Source organism: Crinia signifera, chromosome 4 (assembly GCF_055691185.1).
Source record: "Crinia signifera chromosome 4, ASM5569118v1, whole genome shotgun sequence".
Taxonomy (NCBI): Eukaryota; Metazoa; Chordata; class Amphibia; order Anura; family Myobatrachidae; genus Crinia; species Crinia signifera.
In genome coordinates, this window is record NC_139220.1 from 271,994,740 (window position 1) to 272,015,625 (window position 20,886).

Sequence of the window (20,886 nt, forward strand, 5' to 3'; positions counted from 1 at the left end):
TAAAGTGGCAGTTAGTGATAAACAATACTTGAGCCAGTAAGGCACTTTAGAAGAAGAAAGTTCATTTGAATAATGACAGTTCAAATAGCATAGGACGGCAGGCTGGGGTCTTGAAGAATAAGAGGATCCGGAAAGAGAATGTACTTGATGGTAAATGAAGGATCCTTGAAGACTGGAAGAAGATGAATGATGAATGAAGATTGAAGAATTGCTTGGAAGCAGGAGACTTGAAGGGCTAGGCCAGGAAGCTCAGGGATACAGGCAGAGACCAGACTGTGGAGAGAACTGGCAGCGATGGGGTTAAGCAGCAACCTAGACCAACACAGAGCACGAGCAAGGCACCAAGGTCAGGAGAGGTGAGTCAGAGAGCCGGAGTCAGCTGGGAGCTGTGAACGCCTCTGGAGACTCTTTGCACTGACACTGAACAGCCCTAGGCAGATCCCCTATATCCCAAGAGGGCGGCTGCCATTGGCTGTCAGGTCAGTATGGGAGGAAACCTCAGACCTGGGCCAATCTGCTATTTTGCCCTTAACCAAGATGGCGGCGCCGGCCTCCCGGCACCATTACAGCACACACTGCTACACCTGTCGATGTCCCACGCTGCCTGCTGCCCACCAGACTGCCGCTGCCCGCTGCCGCTGACCCGGAGACCACTACACGCTAGCCGACGGCGGGCGCGGACGGGTGAGTAATATGCCCGCCGCGCACCGCCGCGGCTGAGTGTGACATTAAATTTACATATGCGATAGATGCTAATGCTAAAAAATCCTAATTAGACATACTCTGTCTTGTACATCTAGATTTGGTGTGTATACCCTCCTTTGCCCTGTGGATACATCTATGTGGGCAAAACATCCACCATGTTCAAGGAACAAATGGCGAACCTATCCTTTGATGATCCGCACTGCCTCAGAATCTGTTGTCAGTGACCACCCAATTGCTAGATATTGCACACAGGTAATCATTCAGTAGCCAGCATCAGGTCCAGGATCACATCCCAGTACTGAAACGGGGTGGTGATAAAAAATTGTTCATTAATTCAATTGAAGTGTCTGTGGATTCACAAACTGGATAGTCTATCCCTGAATATTCAGGCTTGAGTTCTTACTTGTGAGTTAAGTCTGCATATATTCAGTGTACATGTATATGCTTAGTTTATTTACTGGGCCTGTTTCTTCTTATCATTGTTGGAACAATATTGTAACCAGCAACATTGTTTTAACTTCTTTGTATTTTTATTGTTTTTATTTTGTATGATCACGGGTTACTATGGTAACCAGCCGCCTCACGGAGAGGAGATGCATGCCATGGAGGTCACCAGTGGCGATACCTGACAGGTGAGGATGAGTTACAACAATTGATTTGTCAGTGTGTTCCTTGGGGGTTATATATGTGGGTGATGTTTTGTACTGCATTTGTCCCTGAGGACGGGTATCCATATCTGCAGCATGTTGGAATAAGCTGCTTCCTTTTCACTGCAACTGAAAACATCTTGAGTGCGATTTCTTCCTGCTAAATGTATCCTGCCCTTAGGCTTTGAATGGGTAGTACTTGTTTCCTAGCATCTTATGCAATCGCATCACATCACATGCAATATAGCGGCATGCGATGCATGCAATGCGATTCGATTTTTAATTGTACAAGCACCCTAATGGGTGCTTACAATGTTAAATGCACCCCTATTGTCAACGCCACCCCCACTATCAATGCCAACCCGAAGCGTGGCGAGCGCAGCGAGCCCGCGAGGGCCGGCGGTACGCGTCCTCCGACCTTTTCATGCCCCCACTATCCACGTCGGCATGGAGTTGATTTTAGATAGTGTGGCGAGCGCAGCGAGCCCCGCGAGGGGACATGGATTACTTTACATGTATTCCGCATCCCCTCGCAGGGCTCGCTGCGCTCACCACGCTTCGGGCTCGTATTCCGCGTCCGCTCGCTCCATCCCTAGCATGGAGATGGTGAGAGAAGTAATGGAGGAGAAGGACCCAGAGTTGCCTACGAGGTGGAGGGTAGAAAGATATGTGGATCCAAAGAAAGTCTTGCAGAAAGGACCTCTCTGTCAGCCCCCCACCAAGGTGAGTACTTGTCTTCTGTATGCTAGTCAGGATGCTCTCTCTTCCTCTATTACTTCTCCCGCTCTCCCGATTTCTGCCCTCTCTCTCTCTTTCTATCTCTCTCTCTCTCTTTCTATCTCTCTCTCTTTATTTCTCACTTTATCCTCTCTCTCCCACTCCCCACTATTCATTCTCTTTCTGACCTATTGTTTTTATTTTTACCATTTCCCTCTATTACCCTTACGTTCTCTCCATCAGAACAATGGGGGCCTGCCTACTTGCCAGTATCGGGCTCCATCATTTCTGATGGCAGCCCTGGTGATATTTGGATAGAATCCATAGTTAATTGCAAAGATTTTATATAGATACCTTGTTCCGGGTCATTTACACCAAATGTATATTTATATATACACACACACACACACACACACATACACACATACATGGTATGTATGGATTGCTTTCACCTGGCATTAAAAGCTTATTTTGGACATTTATTACCAGCACAGAGTTAATAGGAGGTCACTGTTCCTTTCATTCATCCACCCGTCCTATTCTCAGGTTTAATTACTGCTGAGCATCGGAGTATTGCACGCTGTGGACACATTAATTTGCTTCTCACTCGCTTTGATTAGACTTTGAATTGTTTACTGTTGAAGTAATTACTCTCAGGCATATTTATTAGGTGGAAAAGATTGTTATCTTTGGCACAAGGTAAAAAAATACTTCTTTGTAAACTTAAAAGACCCTTCCACTCTATGCAAAGTTCACGCCTGCTGCAGAGAGTAATTTGTGAGCAGTCAGTCTGAAGTTAGGGCAGCAATCCAATAAAATTATTTTTTAATGTTGATAACCAGTGGCAATCAGTGAGGCTTACGGAGTTGAACAGTGCAATTTCCTTCTTAAGAAAGTAAACCTTTTTTTTTATTTTTTGGTTATTGCATATTTTCGTGTTTTGATTTATTTAATAAAGTATTACTTTTATATATTTTTTAAACTGAACTTGGAATCAGGAATGTATGGCCACTGTCAGGAATGTAGGTACTATGCCTGAGAGCATCAATGAGCTGCCCTATTGGCCAAACTTTTTCAGATTATGGGTGGTATGCTCAAAGAAACCCGGGAGTCCGTCTGCGCATGCACAGAGCACGGCGCCGGATGCGGGGCATGCTGGGAGGGATCCATGATGGATCCCTCACACAGCGCTGTGGTAGGAACCCCATAGGCTTCTGCAGGGAATCGCCAACATTTGCTGGTGATTCCCTCTGCAGCGCTGACAGGGAGGGTGGTTACTGCATACAGCTACCCTATCTAAGTCCCCCGCAGCTGCCGTATCTAAGTCCCTAAGACACATCCAGGGGCTGGCTGGCAACTTTTATCCTAGGGGGCAAGTCCAGAGTACTGGCCCATACCCCCCCCCCCAACTTTCTGGAAGATGGAATGCTTGTGTGCACCGGAGGCGTGCTGAAAAATTAGGTTTGTGGCCTATCATAAGGGGGCGTGGCCTGTACCATGATTGTATTGTGTACCTGCAGATTGCACATTGTTATGCTAATTACACATTATGCCGCACACCTTGATGCCCATTACACTCCATACTGTGATGGCAATTACCCAATGCTCCCCACACCGTAATGCCCATTACACCGCACAATGTGATGTCCACTGTGACAGATTTGCCCCCACAGTGCCAGATATTCCGCCACAGTGCCAAATACACATATGCCCCACAGTGCCAGAGACACATATGCCCCCACAGTGCCAGATATTCCCCCACAGTGCCAGAGACACATATGCCCCCCACAGTGCCAGATATGCCCCCACAGTGCCAGAGACACATATGCCCCCACAGTGCCAGATATTCTCCCACAGTGCCAGAGACACATATGCCCCCACAGTGCCAGATACACATATGCCCCCACAGTGCCAGATATTCCCCCACAGTGCCAAATACACATATGCCCCCACAGTGCTAGATATGTCCCCACAGTGCCAGAGACATATATGCCCCCACAGTGCCAGATATTCCCCCACAGTGCCAAATACACACATTCCCCCACAGTGCAAGAATTTGCCAGCAGCAACTCACCATTGTTGCTGTCTCTCGTCTCCATCTGCTGCTGGGGGGAGGGGGGGGCGGGGGAGAGTGTAGTACATGCCCCTCCTGCCCACACCCCAGTCCGGTGAGGCTACTACCTCCAGCCCTCCTGCGCTGGCCGCGGCTTCCAGAACACGGCCACGACTAAAGTAAAATGTTTTCCTGTAGCCACGGCCGTGTCCTGGAAGCCGAGGCCAGCGCAGGAGGGCTGGAGGAGGTGGCCGATGCGCAGGATCCAGCGCGGCCCGCAGCAAGTTGCTGGGTATGCGGCCCGGGGGGCACATGGCACCCTGCCCCCCCGCCCAGCCCGTCCCTGGACACATCCCTTTGCATGTGCCTTCTGGTGGATAAATCATTAGATGGTTGCCAACTATCGAATGAGTTCTTCAGCTCACACAACTATAAGTCAGTGGAGACGAAGAGAGGGCGAGTGACTGACATCATGTGACATCAGCCACCCGCCCCGGCACTCCTTGTCCCGCTCGCAATCACATGGGAACGCTCTGCATTTTCATTTTCTGTGCATTTCTATGGGTGCAACCCAGGCCCGCCGCCCCACACCTCTCGCCCGCACTGCTCCATGTGAATGGGCCACCGACTATGCAAGTCGCTGAGTCCGTTCGCCAAAAGAGCCTGCACGGCCGCATAAATCAATATGCGCATGCTCAGAAAAAAAAACAATCGCTCCCCCGTGTAAACGCGCGGGGGAGCGAATGAATTAGGATGAGGGATGCGTTATGGTAGAAAGTTAGGGTTGTTAGGGTACTAGAATTAATGTTTAATGTTAGGTTTAGGTTAGGGTACTGGGGTAAGCAGAGGCGTAACTATAGCACCGCAGCCCCCGCGGCCGCGGGGGGGCGCTGTGCATGTGTGGGCGCCGGGGGGCTGTGGTGCTATAGTTAGCCCCCTCCCGTCCGCCCATCTGCCGCCCATCTGCCGCCCGCCAATCCGCCGCCCGCAGCCTTACCTGTCTTGCTGGTCCCGTCTCGGCTCCCTTGCTGGCTTCATTCTTCTGCTAGTGAGACGGACCACAATAAAATGTCCGCCACCATATAGCACACAGTTCTCTGAAACTGTCTGCTGTATGGGGGCGGACTTTTTGTGTTGGTCCGTCTCACTAGCAGAAGAATGAAGCCAGCAAGGGAGCCGGGACGGGACCAGCAAGACAGGTAAGGCAGCGGGCGGGGGGTGCGGCGGGGGGCGTCCCCCATTAACGGCGGGGGGGGTGGGGGCGCCCAATTTATAGTTACGCCACTGGGGGTAAGGGATAGGGTATGGATGCTCTACATGCCAGGGTTACTGGTTCTGTAATGGACACAATACATGTAAATATATCAATCGACAGATTATCTCAAAGCAAAAGCATTAAACACTAAAATAAAACAGTTATATAACAATCATAAACAATCATATACAGTAGTTGTAATATACAGTTCTGTACAGATGTGCCACGAATAGATGCTCTGCTCTACCAAGTCATGCCACAACATGGAGTGACTAGAAGGGCTGTTTTACATTCAGGGAGGCTAGATGTACAGATGGGGTCACTCTCATCTGAGCGGCTCCCGTTGCCCCATCCACCATGCTCATCCAGAATGGGGCGTGCGCACACCAAGACACTCGTTCACCCCATTTTCGGCAATGGACGCGCGAGCATGTGAGACACCGTTCGTCTATGTCCCATCCCCATCCGCCAGATCGCCATCCGCCAGAAACCTGCAGATGGTGGTCTGGCGGAAACAGTGAGTCTGGCCCCATCTGTATGTGGACACATCTGTATGTTACTTTTGTAGTATATATCAGTTGTTTTCATACTTTTTTGAATCACGGTGCCCTAGAGTATCAGAAGTCTCTTCACGGCACCCCTAGGCCAAAAGTTTCTTATTAAGAAATTTAGAGAAAATAGATATAATTTTAAGTTAATTGTGTTTATATGTCATCCTAATGTCATTTATGTGGCGAGGGACAGGATTCACTTCTGTTTGTCCATATATGTTATGATTGGAACCTACAAGCACTGGTTTTGCCTATTACATTAACCATAAATAATTTGAATTGGTCCCAGACCACCAGCTCAGGGCACCCCTGCAAGTGTCTCAATGCACCCCTTTGTGCCACAGCACATAGTTTGAGAACCATTGGTATATATGCTTGTATTTATCATAATATGTAAAGTATATAGAGTGTAGTAAGGACAATAGGATTTTCCTGGTTAAAGCACATAGCAGTAAAACATGGATCCAGTCCAGATTTTGATTGAGGCCAGGAATCAACTGCAGACAAGTTCATATATAGCCAGTGGCGGCTCCTACCTCTTTCGGGGAGGGGGGCTGCCTCTGGCCGCAGGCAACCCCCTCCCCCTGTCACCGCAGCCGTCACCGCTGTTGCCTCTTCCCGTCCCCGGCGCCTGTCCTATGATCACAGGCACTGGGACTGGTGCATGCGCAGTACAAACATATGTACAAACTTATGGCCAGCTTCTATGGGCTGCTTCGGCAGCAGCCCATAGAAGTAATCATGGTTCCGGCGCCTGCACAATATACTTTACAGGCAGCGGGACCAGCGCGTACCGATATAGGTACTGCGAATGCGCATTTGCCGTTTTTGCCCGGCAGCCCGCAACAAGGCTGCCCGGAGGGAGGTAATACCTCCCAATGAGACTGCCTTTGTGACGGGTGTGGTATATGGTCCCGACAGTCGGGATCCCGACAGTCATTAGCCTGATGTCGGGATACCGACTATGATGCAAGCCCCCAATCCATCACCAAGGCTTCTATGCATATTGTGGGTCCCTATTGCTATATCTAGGTGTGGGGTGCATAAGCCAGAAAGCCCAGAGCAGCACACAGTGTAAAAAAAATAAAAATAAATGAAAGTGTCAATAAGTGTAAAGTGATAGAAAGCCAGAGCTATATACAAAAAGTGATACAAAAATAATGAATGTAATCCAAATAAATAGTGTTAGTGGATAATTTAGTGGGTGTTAGATGGAATGTAATAGTGTGCTACCTCAGAGCCATCCAGCTACACCATTCCAGGGGCACCGCGCCCCACACCCATGTTAACCCAATCTGGGCCACTCAAGGACATTCGCAGAGTTGTTCTGAAGGTACTCCTTTGATATCTCGGCTGTTTTCTGCTGAAAGATGAACCGTCACCCCAGTCTGGTCAAGAGTGCTCTGGAGCAGGTTTTCATCCAGGATGTCTCTATACATTGCTGCATTCATCTTTCCCGCTATCCTGACTAGTCTCCCAGTTCCTACCGCTGAATAACCTCCCCACAGCATGATGATGCCACCACCATGCTTCACTGTAGGGATGGTATTGGCCTAATGATGAGCGGTGCATGGTTTCCTCCAAACATAACGCCTGGCATTCACACCAAAGAGTTCAATCTTTGTCTCATCAGACCAGAGTCTTTTGTTTCTCATGGACTGATTCAGCCCTGCAGCTAACATCATCCTGCCCACCCGCGCAGCTCCCCCGATGTGCTGGTAAATTGTGACTATCAGAAGGGGGACCATACGGCTGCCGTGCGAGCTCCAGAGTAACTTAAAAAAGGTCAGACTCACCACCCTGGTGTGGGGTGTGGGGTGTGGGATGTGGGGTGGGGGTGGGGGGGGAGAAATGTGGTGGTGATGGTTATGGGATGGGTATGTTGGAGACAGTGGAAGAGTAGGTTGTGTAATTGGAGTGGTGCGTGTAGAGGATTATGGAGTGTATGTGGAACAAACGGGGACTAGGGTGTATATGGGAGTAAAGCATTATAGGGGTCTGTAGGTGGAATATGGTGTTTGTGGTGGAGATATACTGTAGGGTTATTGGGTGTATGTTGGGGGACAGGGACTTAAGTGTAGGATGTGTTGGGGGTAGCGGTATATGAGTTAGGTTGGGGGTAGAGGGGTATGGGATGCATGTAAGAAGACACTTTGGATGGACAGGGGGAGAAGGGTGTGTGGGTATAGGGATATGGAGATAGGTGTTAGGGGTTGTATGACGGTTGTGCAATGGTGGTGAATAGGGGGGCAGAGAAGTGCAGGGTTAATGGGGGCGCAGAGATGCAGGGGGATGGAGAGTTTCATTGGTGAGAGAGAGGTGAAGGGAGTGAGAAGAAGGGGGCGGTGAGGTGGAGGGAGTGAGAGATGCAGGTAAGGAAGGTCTAAATGGATGAACAATACCTTAGGGCCCTCCTGCCTTAAGTATCCCATGTCCTCCAGAGCCTTAATCCTGGTCTGCAGAGAGGAGTCGGGAGCATCATGTCTACCATCCAAAGGTATAAGTTAATATAAGGGGAGGGGGGTCTGCAGAAATCTTAATTAGTGGACAGGGGGCTGTTAATATTAATAATACAACAGGGAGGGGGCTATTAAATATTAATACAACTACAGGGAGGGGGCTGTTAATAAAACTACAGGGATAGGGCTGATATACTGTATAATAATTATACTACAGGATTGGGCTGATATACTCTATAATAATTATACTACAGGGAAGGGGCCATGACCTGATAAACCAAAAGGCTAGCCTAGAGCGCTGGGTCCTCTGGGAGGGGCGCACATGGCCACTAATCACCATGGCTCTGTGTGGTGTGCCCTCAGCTCCTTGGCTGCGGAGGAGCTCAAACCAGCGCCGATGGACATTTGATATATGGTTCCTGCCGACCAGCCTATCAGAGCTCACGGACAGGCAGCCACAGTTAGTGATTGGCTGCCGGACCATGAGCTCCAATTGGCTCACTAGCCTGTGCCATAGTTGAAATGTCTGTCAGTGATGGTATGAGCCGCTCAACTGAGTAGGAACTGAGCGTACATCACACAGGGACGTGGCAATGAGTTCTCTCCTCCCCTTTTATATGGAATTAATATGGGAATTCTGTAAGGGCCACTAATGTGGGCAATAATTAAGGGACACTATGGGGGGAATGTGTAATGTATAAGGGACATTACTGCGGGCGTAATATGTCATGGGCATTATGTGTGTGGCATAATGTGTAATGGAAATTACGGTGTGCACCAATGTATAATGGGCATTCCGGTGTGCGCCAATGTGTAATAGGCATTATGGTGTGCAACAATGTGTAATGGGCACTATAGTGTGCAGTGTAATGGGTACTGCAGTTTTTGACAATGTGTTAAGGACATTACGGTATTCAACAATGTCTAATGGGCATTATGGTGTGCAATAATGTGTAATGGGCATTATGGTGTGCTGCATAATGTGTAATGGGCATTACGGTGTGCTGCATAATGTGTAATGGGCATTACGGTGTGAGGCACAATGTGTGATGGGTACTGCAATGTGTGACTGTGTAATTGGCATTACATTGTATGACTATGTGAAATGGCCATTACGGTGTTTGACAATGTGTAATGGACATTACGTTGTGCGGCAATGTGTAATGGGCATTATGGTGTGTGGCATAATATGTAAATGCTAATGCAGTGTGTGAACGTGTAATTGGCATTCCAGTGTATGACAATGTGTAATGGGCATTACAGTGTGCATAATCTTGGCGCAGAGTGTTTAAGGGGCTCTTTCAGATCGCTATCCCGGATCTGACTCTTTCACACTAAACCCGTCTCACCCATTATACACAAGTTGGACCCTTCTTGTAATCCAGGTCGATATGCCAGGTTGGTCGACCCTGATTATTCAGTTTAGTGCTTTCACAACGCTCCTCGACCGGGCAATAACCCGGGTTATAAATGCAACCTGAAAGGGGTATGAGGGGCTCTACCTGGTGCAATGTGTACAAGTGGCACTACTACTGTATGTGGTGTAATGTAAATAAACAGACACTACTGTTACACTATTATTTCTCCACGCCACTTTCCCACAAAGCCTTCGGTGCACACTGTTACTATTTTGAGTATGAGGGGGCCCGAAGCATATTTTTGCACCTGGGCCCATAACTCGCTAGTTCCGCCTCTGGGCATGTATAATATTATTTACCTGCTTAAAGCACATAAATGGATCCAATCCAGGTTTTTTTTGAGGCCAGGAATCAGCTGCAGGAGCCAAGTTGATATTTAGCACATGTTAGCTGCCTTTAAGAATGGTGTCTGTAGGCAGGTAAAGGGCTCCTAATGCTGGATAAGCTGGCCAGGTCATAGGCTGGGGATCTGGGATTACATATGGAGCCGTTGGACTGCAGTATTATTTGTCAGACCAGGGAATGTGATGCTGTAACCTATTGCCTGCTGTAAACTGCTGTTTATCTATCTGAATTACCTTATTGCTCGAGAAGAAATACAGGTGTTTTTTTCTGGTCTTTGTGATCTTTCTCACAATACACTGCATAGGGTGGATCTCAATTTGACATGTTAATTTACTACAGGCTAATTTATCCCTTGGGACTTTTCAATTAGCCTTGTGCTGCCCACAAGCTGATGCTAACGCATTTCTATGGTAGCCCCTTCCATGCGCAATCTGCTTGCCATTTTCCAATTTGCAGTTGCTGGGTGTGGCATCTGTGGCATATGAAGGTCTAAATGGGCCTGGAGCTGAAAACTATCAAGGGCCTATTATGCGCAATGATAGGGGTTGTGGCCAGCACCTAATAATGTGGGGGCGTGACCAGTGTTTTGTTTGGGTGGTCTGCTCATGGGTGTGTCTCTATTTGTGTAAATATTTTCAACTATTTATATATGCCTGGAAAAGGCGGTGGCTGGCATAGGAAAGATGCTAAGGGTTTAGCATAGGGTGGAAAATGGCAAATAGGTTGGCATATACAAGGGCCTGGCAAAGAAAAGAGGGAAAATAGAAGCTGCAGATATACCTACCTTCCACTGGTAGCTGCAGACTTTGGGCTGCAGTGGCAACCATATATCGCCAGCACTGAGAGCATCAGATGATATATTTGCACACTCCCTCAGCCAAAGAGTGCAATGGCATTTATATATAAGTAACCAAGGTAGAGGTGCGGCACTCGGACTAACAAAACAGGTCGAATAAAGGAGATGACTACTCCATCTGATGAGGTTTCAGTTTATTAACTGTTTTCAAGTAATATATATATATATATATATATATATATATATATATATATATATATATATATATATATATATATATGTAGGTAGAAAAGATGGTGGCACTGGCAGGCTTGATACAAAGATTTGAAGTGTTTTAATTCACATCACAGCAAAATAGAAAACATGCAGAAGTGTCCGACGTTTCGGGGTTATCTCCCCGTTTTCAAGGTGCAGTTTTTTCTGCACCTTGAAAACGGGGAGATAACCCCGAAACGTCGGACACTTCTGCATGTTTTCTATTTTGCTGTGATGTGAATTAAAACACTTCAAATCTTTGTATCAAGCCTGCCAGTGCCACCATCTTTTCTACCTACCTATTTACCTGTATTGGAAGGCACGACAGCATACCCTATGAGGGAAGAGTGCCGGTCCGTTGACACTGTGTATATATATATATGTATATAAGTTGCAAATATGTGTATATATATATGTATGTATATATGTATGTATATATATATATATATATATATATATATATATGATGCCAGGAGGTGCGGCACTCAGTAATAAATAAGACAACACTGTACCATATATATATATATATATATATATATATATATATATATATATATATATATATATATATATATATATATATATATATATATATATATATATACACAGTATGTCCATTTGTTTTAAATGAGCAATGGGGAAAACACAGATATTCAAAGAAGTCTGGTAAAAGAGAGAGACTGATTACATCTATATATTGGACATATCAGAAGACACAACACACTAAAGTGCCACTTCAGAGTAAAAAAACATGCACTATAGTAAAGGGTACACTTACTGTTGGTAATTAGTGGGTTTAAAAACAAGCATACCCATATTTTAGCCAGTCTGACATCACCTTTAAAAGTAATTGAGGGTTAGATACATTTCTGGGTATACTTTACACACTATTCACACACTACACAGGAGTGCAATAAATGTTTAGTATGTAAGTGAACACATAATAGCACTATACATAATGGCCAATCATTTACAAAAATTAAAATGTACTTACCAAGTAGCCAGCCCTCTGGCATTTGGTGGTTCTGGAATCTGTCCCAGAGGGCTGAGTGACGCAGAATATAGGCATCATGGCAGTTCCCTGGGTAGCCTGCAACCACACTGAGCATTTTGAGGTTATTATTATTGTTATTATACTTTTATTTATAAGGCGCCACAAGTGTTTCGCAGCGCCGTACAAAGGACCAGTACAGGGAGACAAAACATAAATTGCATCAGTTAGTATGATACAAACTGCTCACTGGTCTTGAAAGTGTTAACAACACTTACAATTCTCACAAAACCAAAAAGCAATTATGAATACTACCCCCCCCCCCCCTCCAATTTATTCTTCTACCAATGAGAAAGACACTCTTCAGCATGTATACAGTTCAGCAATGCCAGTCACACTCAGCTGGTGTCAAATGTCAAGCAAATTGCAGGTTTGTTCCTTTTAACTAAGAAAGTTTTGTTGATGATACTTTAAGAGCATTAAGGAGACCTATTAGGGCTATCCACTTACAGTCCGTCCGTGCTGCTATTCTGTGCTAACAACTGACAACTATTACTTTCTAAATTACCCTGACATTCTCAGAGAGAGGGGCATCAAATAGTTTAATTAGGAGACTACTGGATTGTCAGGTCCTTCACAGGGTTCCATTTATTTCCCCTCTAATTAACCACACGATACAGCAAGAAGGTAACATCCTGCAATGCCAGGGGCTTTAATGGAGCAATTAAGGCTAGAAAGATTTAAATTACCTTGAATCTACAGTGATATTGAAAAGGCTCTAAACGTGCCCAGTGGGCATTTCCCCCAACCACGGAAGAAATAAGAGTTGAGTTAGAGGCTCCAGAGGCCACTTGACTTTGCATATTGATTGTACATTATACCTTGTAAAAGAAAAGAGACAAAGAGACAGTGTCGGCCGAGGTCATAAAACACATTATGTTATTCTGGAAGAAAGTCCATCTTGAGAAACAGAACTAGTTGTAAGAGATGAGAGTTGCTTTTCCAGCCCCGTCTGCTTTATCACTCATACCCTCAGTCTTTTCTTTGTAGAATCACATTCTACAATTATGGAGCAAAAGAGGAGCAAATTGCTCCTGGAAGAAACCATGTTGCAATTCAAAGGGTGCAAATGCATTTATTTTATTATGTTAAAATATTTGTTTATTTATTTGACATGCAGGGTAAATATGGGCTGTTTTTGCATGTATAGTACAAATACTGGGTATCTATATCACACTGATTTAGAATAAAGCTGGGATAAGCCCTTCACAACACTGAAGGTGCCCACACACAGTGCGATATGGGCTACATTAAATCTATTTTGTACTAGATTGCATCACATCTAGTTGAATTGCATGCAATACGCTACATCAGCGTGTGATTTGCCTAGATGTGATGCAATCTAGTACAAAAAGTACTGCCTGTACGTATTTTTTAGGCTGGCGATATGGACAACATGGGAGTGCACATCGCATCGCAAGAATATAGGGGAATATCTGTGTGGGGTCCCCCTGTTTTTAAAGAACCAGCACTAGGCTCTTGGACTGGTCCTGGTTCCATATTTTTTAAAACCAGCAGCGGGTTCCACTAGTCGGTAAAGTAAAGCCACAGGTGGTGAACACTTTTATATAGGTCCTTGCGGCTGTGGCATTATCCCCCCAACTAGTCAGCTCGGGACTATCCCTTGCACCCCTTTGTCATATACAGACGCAGGGGGGTTTACGGTTGCCTCAAAACTTCTCTTCTCTTGACAAAGGGCTCAAATTATAACAACAATAGCAATGGTATATAATATGATTACTACAGCTGCTGCCACATCATGCAGGGTAGAGGACAGAGCGGAGTCGGGCCGGTAATTAAAAATCAGGGAACCCGACAAATAGGGGTTCCCCGATTTTTAACAACCAGCCCCAGGCTCCTGCTCTGGGGCTGGTTCCCAAAATACGGGGGACAAAATGACTAGGGGTCCCCCGTATTTTAAGAACCAGCCCCAGGCAAAACCAGCCAGCAGGGTAATGCCACAGCCGGGGGGAGACTTTTTATGCAAGTCCCCCCGGCCAAAGCATTCATCCCTACCGACCAGTCAGCCTGGCCAGGGGCCCTGGGGGAGTGGGGACCCCCCCAATGAAGGGGTCCCCCCCCTCCAGGACTTACCTGACCAGGCTGAAGCCTGGTACTGTCCCCGATGCCCCTGGGCGGTGGGCATCGGGCTGATTATGGTGTAAAAAAAAAGATAAAACTATTGTTTTTTACTGTGGCACTACAAGTGCCAGCAAGCTGGGACTTGGAGAACCACAAGTCCCAGCCTGCTGGGCATTAAAGGGCCCGCTGGCACTTGTAGTTCCACAGTTAAAAAAATAGTGCACAAAACACACTGACACACATTTGAAATAAAAGTTTAATACACACATCACAAACACACCTATCTTGATCCCGTCGGTAGGTCGCTGGCTCCGGTTTCGGCGGCTCCGGTGTCGGCGGCTCCAGTGTCGGCAGCTCCGGGTCGGCGGCTCCGAGGTCGGTGTCCTGTCTGAAGAAAATCCATGTTGGACCTGTGGAAGTAAATCCTACTCACCAGGTCCTCCATGGATGGTCTTCTGTCTTCTCTCTTCTTTTCCAGGACTTTATTCTTTCTCTTCTGTCTTCTGTCTTCTTCTTTGTTTACGCTGCCGGCTGTCGGGACTTTCAGAGCTGGAGAGATGTTGCCTCCTCGACGTCTGGACTAAGAATGAATTCTAGCCAATCAGGAGCCGACTTTACTGGCTCCTGATTGGCCACTAGTCAGCTCCTGATTAGTCCAGACGTCGAGGAGGCAACATCTCTCCAGCTCTGAAAGTCCCGACAGCCGGCAGCGTAAACAAAGAAGAAGACAGAAGACAGAAGAGAAAGAATAAAGTCCTGGAAAAGAAGAGAGAAGACAGAAGACCATCCATGGAGGACCTGGTGAGTAGGATTTACTTCCACAGGTCCAACATGGATTTTCTTCAGACAGGACGCCGACCCCGGAGCCGCCGACCCCGGAGCCGCCGACACTGGAGCCGCCGACACTGGAGCCGCCGACACTGGAGCCGCCGACACTGGAGCCGCCGACATTGGAGCCGCCGACACCGGAGCCAGCGACCTACCGACGGGATCAAGATAGGTAAGTATCAGTGTGTTTGTGATGTGTGTATTAAACTTTTATTTCAAATGTGTGTCAGTGTGTTTTGTGCACTATTTTTTTAACTGTGGAACTACAAGTGCCAGCGGGCCCTTTAATGCCCAGCAGGCTGGGACTTGTGGTTCTCCAAGTCCCAGCTTGCTGGCACTTGTAGTGCCACAGTAAAAAACAATAGTTTTATCTTTTTTTTTTACACCATAATCAGCCCGGTGCCCACCGCCCAGGGGCATCGGGGACAGTACCAGGCTTCAGCCTGGTCAGGTAAGTCCTGGAGGGGGGGGGGACCCCTTCATTGGGGGGGTCCCCACTCCCCCAGGGCCCCTGGCCAGGCTGACTGGTCGGTAGGGATGAATGCTTTGGCCGGGGGGACTTGCATAAAAAGTCTCCCCCCCGGCTGTGGCATTACCCTGCTGGCTGGTTTTGCCTGGGGCTGGTTCTTAAAATCCGGGGGGACTCCTAGTCATTTTGTCCCCCGTATTTTGGGAACCAGCCCCAGAGCAGGAGCCTGGGGCTGGTTGTTAAAAATCAGGGAACCCCTATTTGTCGGGTTCCCTGATTTTTAATTACCGGCTCCAGGCTCTGTCAGCCTGGTGCTGGTTACAGCTGTGGGGGGGACCCCACGCCGATTTTTTTTCCATTTATTTATTTTTTTTTAAATTTTTTACACACTGCAGCCTGCACAGATCTGACTGATCCGTGCAGACTGCTAGAAATAATTCGTATTAGCAGCCGTATATATGGCCAGCTAATACGAATCATTACACCATCGGAGGGTTACAAAGCAGTCGTATCTGACTGCTTTGTAATTTCCCCTCCGGAACACGACTTTGCATACGACTAAAACAGTCGTATGCAGTCGGAGGGGAAATACCAATACGAAAAACTAGGTTTTTCATATTGGTAAATTTCCCCCATGATGTCACATGCTCCCAGCATAGCATCTGCCGGCCTTCTCCTCCTGGCTATTCCACAGCAATGCTGTTGAATGTGCCGCTCCCACAAGTAAGTTAATGTGGGGGACGGGGGCAATTTTTTTAATTAGGAATGCCGGGATTGAGCATTTTTCAATCCCATTTCCCGGTATTGGAAAAATGCTCCGGGTGTGGCATCCTGAAGTTGGACCATTACATGAGTGTAGGGCATTAATTTACTAAACATTAAGTTCTAAAACCTGGTGCTTCTGATCTTATTAATGCTTTTACTAGCCTTGATTTGCTTGTACTGTACAATCATTGCCCTTTTAAATTTAAGGAAAAATATATTTGGAAGTTCCAGGTTTTAGAATCTGATGATAAGTAAATGAACTCCCAGGTCTCTCACATGATCTTCACTGTCTTTCTTTGTACAGGATGTGGCCCTCTACTAGAACTCCAAATGACTGAAATACAGTGTTTGTTGTAAATGTTATTGTTTTATGTCTCTAAGACAAACACAGGAGAAGGACCAATGCAATGGGTAGCAATCTCAAGCCCCGTACACACTAGCCGACCACCGACACCGCCAATATAGTTAAGTATATCAGCAGTGCTGCTGGTCATTCGAGATATTGGTTACCGATATTGTTCAGTGATGTCACCAGGTCTGCGGCTGTGCATGCAGTTGCGGACAATGTAATCAGATTGAGCTGCATGCACAGACAAAAGGGGGACGCGGTTAGCGATGTGCGGGGCCCTTTTGAGCGATATCTTTTAATAACTCGTCTAGTGCGTATGGGCCTTAACAGAGATAAAATAGGACTTTTACAGAGAAGTAACCTTCTAAAGGAGGAGTTGTATATAGGGAGAAGGGCTTACAAAGTATATGCTTTATTCATCTCAAAATTCTATGACAGGATTTTATGATCAATATTAATATACTAAAGATGATAATAATAATAATAATAATAATAATAATAATAATAAAAAAGATAGGGGAACTGACTGTACTCCTCTGTACTATCAGCACATGGCACTGTAAATGTACGCTTTAACATTTAAGCAGCTTGTCCAATATCACTTCCATTTCCCCCACCTTCCCAGCCCACTTGTGCTAATAGGATGTCTGTCTCACTTTATCTTTTACTGCATATTACAAGTGAATCTGTAGGATATTAATTAGGAAATCAACATCACAACAAGTGAGATCCTTGTATCTCAATGCTACAGACAAAATCTATTAGGCTGAGCTGATTATTTGATGTGCAAATCAATAACTCACTTGGCAGAACCGAAAACCGAGAAGAAGAGGAAAAACAGTCTGAGAGGGGGAGAGATTGAGGTCGAGATGTTACACAACTAAAAACAAGCAGGCTCTTAAAATGGTTCATGGTTTAATCATGTTACATTGTTTCTGCAAATTACAAACTGTTGAATGCAATGAAAAATGTAATAACAGAACACATAATAATTTGACTCAGTGCTCTTATAATACATTATTTATCTTCTTTCTGCTTATATATCTCTACCAGAGTCAGTTCATTCCTAAGTAACCTAGGTTCCTGCCTAGTGCCCTGCGGGCACTGAGAGTTACAGATTGGAAGCCACAGAGCAGTCGCTTGCAAATAGCCCATTAATCACATTCAAACCACAAAAGTGTACCAGAAAGTAGTTTATCACCGAACTTAAGTAAATGGAAACAACTCAGTTTGCAGTGAAGTGCTAAAGCTACAGTGGAAAAGCCAATGCTTCACTCATATTTACCTACTCACCTGGATCCTGCTGGATTTTTGGGGTAGTCTCCATACCCCTGGACAGGGCTGACCAAGAGGGGGGGTGTCTGGGTGCTAATAACCCAGGTCTGGGCTTGCGGGAGAGGCCCGGCGGGGGCCCTGGTCTGCTCCCCCCTGCCCCCCCCACATACCTTTCCCTTTCGTCCTTCCCGGGCAGCAGCACACACCTACGGCATTTGCTATGCTGACAGCAGGCTTAGCATGAGCGTTTTACTGACAGCATGAGAGCTCATGCTGAGCCTGCTTTCAGCACAGCACATGCTGCCGTTGCTGCTGTTGGGGGGGGGGGGGGCGATAACACCCCCCCCCCCACAGAGTTTTGTATCACCCCCCTAAACATTTTGGAAACATGGCCTAATCACGCCTCCCACAATTAGGCCATGCCCCCAAGATTTTACCGGGGTCAGCATACCTCTCGGCAGCCCTGCCCCCGGAAGAGTGCCCGCCCCTCCAGCATTCTGAGCACTTCCTAGTGAATTGGGCAGAATGGGGAGCTTACTGGATGTCTGGCAGAGGTGGTGGACCCTAATGACATAACTATATGTGAACCATGTCATTTTAGCTCTGCCTCTGTGAAAACCTGGGCCAATCACAGTATTTTTTTTGCAAAGGAGTGGGGCTTAATGATACAGTTTGTCGGGCCCCGGCACCCACCCGCTTCCTACCTACCTCTCCTCTTCAGGTCTCTCCCGCAGAGGAAAACCATTGTAGGTAAGTATGACTTCACTGTGGTCAATGTCGTACATATCCCTCATACCCTATGGAGGTGAGACATTGAGGTACCATGATTCTCAAGATGTGTTCATCCTAACATTGGCCCTTATTCTGATCGGTGCGGATATATCCGCGTGCGTTCGGTCCGCCGATGTTTTGTGTCTGCGCATGTGCAGAGGCGTCTCTGCGCATGTGCGAGCGGGGCGTACGGCATGATATGTGAACACTCCGAACAGGGGGTGGAGAGGGGCGTGAAGGGCTATTTGGGCTCATTACCATATGCATACGCCCCGCGTTTCATGGGAGTTCCCATGAAAACGCTGGGCGTACGCATGGTAATGCGGCCGTGACGCACGTGTAGGGGGCGGACATATGACATCGCCGGATGTCAGCTGCCCGCCCAGATCTCTGCTTTTGCACGGAAAAATGTCCGTGTGGTCTGAGGTTGCGGGTGCTGGTGGAGCACACCGTCCTGCATTCGATGGTCTGCGACCATCGAATGATGGGGGAGGTTCCCTTAGATGGAGGAGGCGTATTCCGTGAAAAATACACGTGTGGTCCGTTCGGACAGCTTCTTACCGCATACGGACGGAAATGGCGATCCGTATGGAAGGCGGGGTTTCGCACGCACGGTCCTGGCCGCATAATTGGCTCCGGCCGCACCGATCAGAATAAGGGCCATTGTGACTGCACATTGCTAAAGATTGAATTAGCCTCGTAACTCCTGTGGTGTGTTACAATAAATAATCATTTGGTGAAGAGCTAAAACATACCTGGCCCGCGATCATCCAGACACTGGCCAGGTATTGCGCCTCTCTTATGCTTGAGGGGAGTAAGCTGCCGCCTTATTCCCCCCCCCCCCCCCTTATTCAGATAGACCTGTCCAGCAGGAGAGACAAAATGACAACATTTCTGTTGCTGTACATCCTTCTTAAAATATGATTGCCATCAAGTGCGATAAGTAGGAAAGGTGTTTTAACACAGGTGATGGCAATCATACATTGGTCGAGATGTATTAAGCCTTGAAAAGCGATAAAATGGAGAGTTATAAACCTCCAACCAATCAGCTCTTACCTGTAATTTTTCAAATGCAGCCTGTGACATGGCAGGTAGGAGCTGATTGGCTGGTTGTTTATCACTCGCCATTTTATTACTTTTCAAGCTTAGTACATCTGGACCATTAAGAGAGGAGTCAAGGAACAAAGCACATGTCCCTCCCGCATACCTCCCAACTTTTCTATGAGTAGAATAGGGACTAAAGGGGGGCCACTGCGCCTTTGAATAGACGCTGTGCGCATGCGAACAGCGTCTATTCTGTCAGATTGGGGGGGACTGCCGGCCACGGGAGGGATGCGGGAACGTCCCCAAAAGCCGGGACGTTCACGCGTTTAGCGGGACAGTTGGGAGGTATGCTCCGGGAATGGGTCATGTTGGGTAAAATGCAAAAACCAATGTTTACTAGTTATAATGGCAGCTAGCAATCCAGTAATGCCATTCTTCACCTGTCAGAAAGTGTACTTATTAGTGGCAAAAAGTCAAATATAGCTCTGTTATTGAAGTACTGCCATTTCTAAGGGGACCAACAATGGATAACCCTAACATTCACTCTCCCTCCCATTTTATTCAATCAAATACAGAAATTGCAGTGACTGGAATTATCTTAATACTACTTTTTCAAACATACACAGCAGCAGCTGTAGCTCAAATGATTTCATTATCATTTATCCTGTGACAGAGGAATAACAGCCTTATAATATGTGTATTTTTTCACTCAGACAAAAAGACACATAAGTGTTATTGAAATTACTTCAATATGCTGTATACCAGCTGTGCCCTTATTTTGCTTGTCATATAAATGCCTATTTTCCCAATTAAGTAAATATTTCTTTATGTTTAGTTTAAACTAAACGTAATTACTTTATAAAATGTAATTTGACTTATAAATTAGACTTCTAACCAATTTAAGAATGGGGCATAAAGGGCCCACCAGAGGAATGCAGTGGTAGGGGCTCATTTTTAGGGGTGTGGCTAATCTCCAGAGAGGGTGAGGCCAGTCACGACAGAGGTTGGCTATACCTTATAGAGTGCATGTTTGGGCCCCTTGATAAATATA

At 46.6% G+C, this 20,886-nt stretch overlaps 1 long non-coding RNA gene across 1 annotated transcript in view; it reads left to right on the top strand.

The window, feature by feature from the left end:
• The first annotated feature begins 1,248 nt into the window (after positions 1-1,248).
• The window catches only part of LOC146075394 (uncharacterized), a 58,546-nt gene continuing 38,908 nt past the window's right edge, over positions 1,249-20,886 (top strand). The window contains exon 1 of the long non-coding RNA XR_014473566.1: positions 1,249-1,337. This is a non-coding gene — a long non-coding RNA (uncharacterized LOC146075394). The remainder of the gene's footprint in view (positions 1,338-20,886) is intronic.